This window comes from Onthophagus taurus, chromosome 6 (genome assembly GCF_036711975.1).
Source record: "Onthophagus taurus isolate NC chromosome 6, IU_Otau_3.0, whole genome shotgun sequence".
NCBI classification, from domain to species: Eukaryota; Metazoa; Arthropoda; class Insecta; order Coleoptera; family Scarabaeidae; genus Onthophagus; species Onthophagus taurus.
Window position 1 is genome coordinate 32,823,690 of NC_091971.1, and position 6,734 is coordinate 32,830,423.

The window sequence follows — 6,734 nt, forward strand, 5'->3', positions numbered from 1 at the left end:
TAAATGTTATAGATAATATTATGTCTCTTATCTAATCTTTATCTTTAATATATGAAGATTAAATAATGAAAACAATAACAGTTTCGAACTTTTTTTCTATCAACAAAATGTTATCAAGGCCCATTAGCTCAGTTGGTTAGAGCGTCGTGCTAATAACGCGAAGGTCGCGGGTTCGATCCCCCCATGGGCCACTCACTACTATTTTTGCTTAGGTTATTCTCATACTTTTATTTATTTGCAAAAAACTGTATAACAATAATAATAAACTATATATTAAAAATTGAACCCAGTCATCTCTGACAATTTAAGAGCAACACAACCCGCTCTCTCACCCCTCACGAACCCCACCACAAACGCTAACATAAATAATATCCATGAACTTACCAATCTCATGACAGAAGTCAATAACCTTATACCGTTTCCGCAGTCATTTCCACAAAACAATTTAAAAGCAAATAATAAACGACAAGTCCCCCGGAGCACAGTGGGTCGAAACGCTGGCACAAATCCAGCGGTTAGCATGTCTTAACATAACGGGTGCAATGAGATCCTGTCCGACGGCTGCTTTGGAAGCCCTACTCGGTCTCACACCGCTCCACTTATACATACAAATGGAGGCAGCCTTAAGTGCCTTATCACTGAAAACAGTTTCTTCACTCAAGTTGATGCAGGGTAACCTGAGAGGACACCTGGAGATCCTCAAGGACCCATGTCTAAATTACCTGATTGAAATTACAACGGACCTCATACCGACGGAATACAATTTCAACCAACCGTATAAGGTCATATTTAGTAGCAGGGATGATTGGGCGAAGGGAGGGCCTCAACAAAAAAGAGGAGCCCTAGCTTGATACACCGATGCTTCAAAGACAGTAAGATCTGGAATAGGCATGGGCATCAGTGGACCAAATAGCCACATCAAATTGCCCCTCAGCTCGGACTTAACAATTTTCCAAGCAGAAGTTCTTGCTATAAACTTCTGCACCGCTTTGAACCTACAGAAGGGACAAAAAGGTGCATCCATAAACATTTTCACAGACAGTCGGGCCGCCTTACAGGCAATTCAAGCCTACACGTGTAACTCCGCACTGATCAGAGAGTGTACCAACAACCTGAGAGAACTCGGTAGGGGCAATGATGTTACCCTATGGTGGGTTCCAGGTCACAGCAACATTGAGGGCAATGAGAAGGCCGACAAGCTGGCCAAAGAGGCAGCAAATACGCCCTTCATTGGACCCCAACCTGGTTGTGGACTACAAAAAAGCCACCTAAAACAAATAATCAACAACTGGGAGGTTTCAAAGATAGCCTTACGCTGGAAAGAACTTCCAGGTCACAGACAAGCAAAGAGTATGATAACTCCGTCGCAAAACAAAACCGAAGAGGTTTTATGCCTCAGCAAAGGGGATCTAAGAACGCTCTCAGGCTACTTGACCGGCCATGCGCCCCTAAAATACCACCTCTTCCACATTGGACAAGCTGAGGATCAAACTTATCGACTATGCAACGACGAGTCAGAAACTGCTGAACATATACTGTGCAATTGCGTCGCCAGAGGCCGTCTAAGACACAACATCTTCGGTAAAATTCCCCTGTTACCTACCGACATAAAGGTTCAAGACCTCAGGACAATACTAAGGTTCATTAAGGACCTACATTTGCCCTAAACCTCTAGAGGGCTAAAGTTACAATAGATCTTATAGGTCGCGGTAACGAGAGGGGCCGCTCTCCTCAGCCCGGCAGCAATAATAATAATAATAATAACGCTGACTGTTTTGCTGGCCAAAACTCAATAACTTTAATAACTTCTACATGCATCTTCTGAATGTTGTTCGATTGGTAATACAGCATATTGTATTGATGCTTTCACCGTGAATAAGTATTTTGTGTACTGAAGCAAGCATGTAGTATCATATACAACATACAGGGTGCCCATTATGTATGGAATATGGCATATATCTTGATAAGTATCAACTTTATAAAAAAACATTTTATAGAAAAGTTGTTTAATATTTTATATGCCATAATAAGACTGCATTCAATTATTTTTAATTCAGAAAACAAATGAGCAATGTATTCTTTCGTTAGGCTCATTTGATAGAGATTACTTTTCTCTTTACGATGGCGTAAAATTTTTGTACCCTTACATTAGAAAATTTTTGAAAAAAATGTTAAAATTGTTTATTAATAAAAATAAGTCAATAACATGAATCTAGAGATACCCGAGATCTCAAATTATTACCGTAAATTAAATTTACGTACAAAATAAAACAAATAAACGAAAAATTAGTGTACATCTCCAATAATTCTCGGATATCTAGATTAATTTTTACATTTTTTCAAAAATTTTCTGATATAAGGGTACTAAAATTTTACGTCATCGTAAAGAGAAAAGAAATCTCTATCAAATGAGCCTAACGAAAGGGTACATTGCCATTTAAAAAACTTCAAGTGTTATTCGTTGCTCATTTATTTTCTGAAATAAAAACAATTGAATGCTGTCTTATTATGACAAATAAAATATTAAACAACTTTTGTACCGGTGTGAAAACAGCACGCCAAACATAGCAACCCATTTTACCGAAGACATCCGAGTATATGCTAAAGTCGGTTTTACACGATCATTTTTAAGTAAAATAAAAAGTATAACCCCATGTAAATGAGAATGTGCTCCGCGAATCTGACTACTGTAAAGTGTATCTAAAACTACCCCTTATGAAATAGAGTTGTTAGATTTTGTTGCGGACATTTCCTAAAGACGCTTTTAGCCACCCCCAAGAAAAAAAATCCTCACGTGTCAACGAGATTGTATTCCGCGGATCTGATGACTGTAAAATATACCTATAATTACTTCCTATGAGATAGCGTGCCCAGATTTTCTTGTAGTCATTTTCTAAGGACGCTTTTAGCCACGCCCTAAAGAAAAAAATTCGCCACAAGTAAACGCGAATGTGCTCCGCGTATCTGACTACTGCTAATTATATCTAAAATTAACCTCTATAAGATAGCGTGGCTAGATTTTGTTGCACTCATTTCCTAAAGACGGTTTTCCTAGTCTCAAACGAAAAAAATTCGCTACAAGTAAACACAAATATGCTCCGCGTCTTTGACTACTGCTAAATGTACATAAAATTACCCTCTATATGATAGCGTGGCCAGATCTTGTTGCATTTCATTTCCTAAAGACGGTTTTCCCACCCCCAAACGAAAAAAATTCGCCAGAAGTAAACGCAAATGTGCAAAATAATTCAGGGTTTATGTTACCTTTGTCGTATATACTAAAAAAATTACTTGAGTTACACTAAAAATAAATACGTTAAAGGACATATCATTAACAAAGACAATAAAAACTGATTTCGGCAAGTAAATTCTTAATCTTTTGAGAAGATTAATAAAAATAATTTAGTTAAAATAATGTTAGTTAGTAGTAATAATTGTTGTTAGTTAATAATTTTGTGTGCGAAATCATGAAGATCAAGGATTTATACCAAAATCAAGAAAAACACGTGATTTGTGCAGAACTTAAGTAAGTAAAGTAAAACCTACTATACGAGTATGAAACAAATAATATCCCAGGAATAGCTGTAATTTGTCAATAGAGACAAAATTAGCTAATAAAATAAAGCACAAAAAATAAAAACCGAAATGTAAAACATAGTACAGAAACAAGATCAAAGTTTACGATGCCGATGTTTATTATGTTTATTAATGTTAGTTTATTATGATGAAGAAGACGGCGCATAACCAAGAAAAAGAAAGAGCCGACCGGAAGCAAATCAGATAGAAAACCAAAATTTTTTTTTAATAATAAAATATAAATAAAAAAATTGGAAAAGATCTGTTTGGTAATTAAACAATTCATTTTAAAATCTCTATCACATTTGTGAAAGAGTTCCATGTCCTCAAGTCCTTAAGTTGATTTTCTCTGCAAAAAGTTTTTGAACATAATTAAATAACTGAAAATAAAATAGAACGTTTCAAGCAGTTAAAAGTTGTTTAAGTAATAACCAAATAAACCTAAAAGAAAAGAAAAATGAAACAGAAATCGTTTTTTCTAAATATCTCTGACAGACGCCAGGCAAGCTAGCCAACGTAGGTATATCATTGTCAAAATAACCTAAATATCAAAGATTTCGGATTGCTCCGAAATAATAAAGTCGTTGTGTTAATGGTCGTTGTAAAAACGAATATTGTAATTTAATTTTATAAATTAATAATAAAAGATTACTTATTCTTGCTTTTAAGAAGATGATTAAAGTTTTTAATATTAATTAAAGCGGGAAATTTCGAAAACGAATCGATCAATTTAAAAAAAATAAATACCAACATGTAGTACCTTAAAAGACCTTTAAAATGAGGTATCACTCGACACCCCTTTCCATTTAAGATTTTTAAGGGGTTGGTTTCTGGCGGCGGGGGTTGAAGTGAGTGAGTCAATTTTTGCATAAAAAGTTGTCCCCCTTGGTTTTATTCTTTACCTATTTCAGCGATTTTCTTTTTAAACTTCCGGATTTACAGAAATTGAGGTGGAAAGTTTTGAAATGAACACCCTGTATATGTATTTGGATGACCAAAGAATGTGTTCCAGGAAAGGTCGGAACTAAGTAAAAACTATAATGAATGATTTAATCAGCGGTAAACTCAAAAAAAAACTTGTTCCTTACGCCTAAGTTGTTGGGTGGCTTTAAAACGTGTAGAATCGAAATTTTTAAGTGTTTAACTCCCCGAAGGCGTTCCAAAATTATTGAATCAGTTGATGAAATCCACAAATTGTGTATTTTCCAAAGTTTTATTTCCACAAAAATTATATTTCAATAAATCAACTAAGATATCACTATCAATTCAGCACACTTGCAAAACTCGACTGTCCATCTCAACTCGGATGTATTTTTGAAACTTGAAACAAGTTTTCTACGTCATCATCTCCAAAACAAAATTCTTCTAAATTCAACGCTGGTTCCATTTCTATTTCTTTATTTGATTCTACATTAAAATTTCGCCGTAATACAAGATATATACTATATTCCATACATAATGGGCAGCCTGTATATAGCTCTACAAAAAGTTTTGCTGTTTTATATGCGTATTTCCCAAACATTTTGGTATCTATGGCTCCTCCGCTGATTAATGTTTGAAAAATTATGGAAAACTTTTTAATTAAATCCTCATCTACTCCTGTAATATCTGCTGTGCAAGAAGGATTAGAAAAGAATCTTCTAGCAGTATTACCATCGTTGGAGTTTCCAGTACCTTGACGAGGCTTATTAACAATTATACCTACTTCATCTCTAAATCGGTCTTGTACTTATTTTTTTTAGTCTCCTTTTCAATTTTATCTTAAAATTGATACGAGATATGAAGAATCAACTCCATAAATCTGATCCAAACGTGTAAAGATGAGAGATCAAATTTCTATGTATCTACCCGAGATGGTCTTGCTGTTACCTTCTACAGATTATTGATTTCCGTTGGTTTGGCAAGGCATACCATACAAGTAGATGTAGAAGGAGTATCTGTTAATGTGCTGCTCCATCGATCATTGTAAAAAACAATTGGTAGTTTACACTAAATTGCTCATCTACACATACCATTATAAGTGCTGGCGTTAACTTATCAACTTGGGATTCTATATAATTCTAGACATCTCCTTCTCTTCGCAGTTTCTTTTGCAAACTTTATAGATATGGATCTACAGAATCGACTCGAAGAAGGAGTTGGGTTATCCCATAATGTTGTTGTGGATGTTTTGTCGGTCATACACAGAGGGATTAATGATGAAATAAACAAATCAGAATCAGTTATTTGATATGTTTCACCTGGCAGAATCTGTTTATATTGGCTTTGTCCAGAAGACCCATCACATCACCACTTACACATTAATATGAGATCAGTTACCGTAAGATATTTTAACATTTCCTCTGATTGTGTTGTAAAAAGTCTCTTGGTGGTGTGATATAATAATCATAATATATTATCTAGATAGTCCTATATCTACCATCAGAGTCAACGAATTTTCTTACAATGGACTTTCGATATCTTCATTTTGGAATAATACACGATAAATCAAATGTCGCTGTTACGTTGATAAATTTTTAATACTTTTAATAATATTTGCGTTCCTAATTTGGCCGTCTGCTTGTACTCCTTGCAAAAATGCAAGACCCAATTGGTCCAAACCTTCCGTCTGCACCAAGCGAGTGGAATTTCTTCTCTTTGTCCTTTGACTGGAATCATCAAATGTTTTACACGGACGGCCTTTTCTGAGATTACTGCAGACGTAGATGATAAATTTTCCTCTTTTACGTTCACAACGAAATCTTTATCTAACAATTCAGAATTTTGCTTAAAAACGTTCTTTCATTATATGAGATGCAGACCATTTAATTTTGAAAGACGGGAGCAGAATATTTTGTACAACACAATCTCTTCAGAGAAATTAAAATTAAAATTACGAGCAGAAGAAATGTGTTTACCATGTTCAATAAACTCGAGGCATAATTCTTTGATTTTTATAACAAACTAGGACATTTTGCAGTATTTAGCAACTGAATAGAAGTATTACTACTAACTGTCACGTTACTTACACTCGTATTTATACGTAAACCTAAATGTTTTTCAACAATGTTTTTTTTTGAGGTGTAGCTAAATAACAATAGATGGAAAACAAGCAACGTCGATAAAATTGATAATTTTTGTAACAAGCAATGTTTATAAACTTATTAATAACCTATTTT

General features: G+C 34.6%; 1 non-coding gene across 1 annotated transcript; it reads left to right on the top strand.

Annotated features, from left to right (window-relative positions):
• Positions 1-117: 117 nt before the first annotated feature.
• TRNAI-AAU (transfer RNA isoleucine (anticodon AAU)) lies at positions 118-191 on the top strand. Its single transcript has one exon. It is a non-coding gene; the product is annotated as a tRNA-Ile (tRNA).
• The last annotated feature ends 6,543 nt before the right edge of the window (positions 192-6,734 follow it).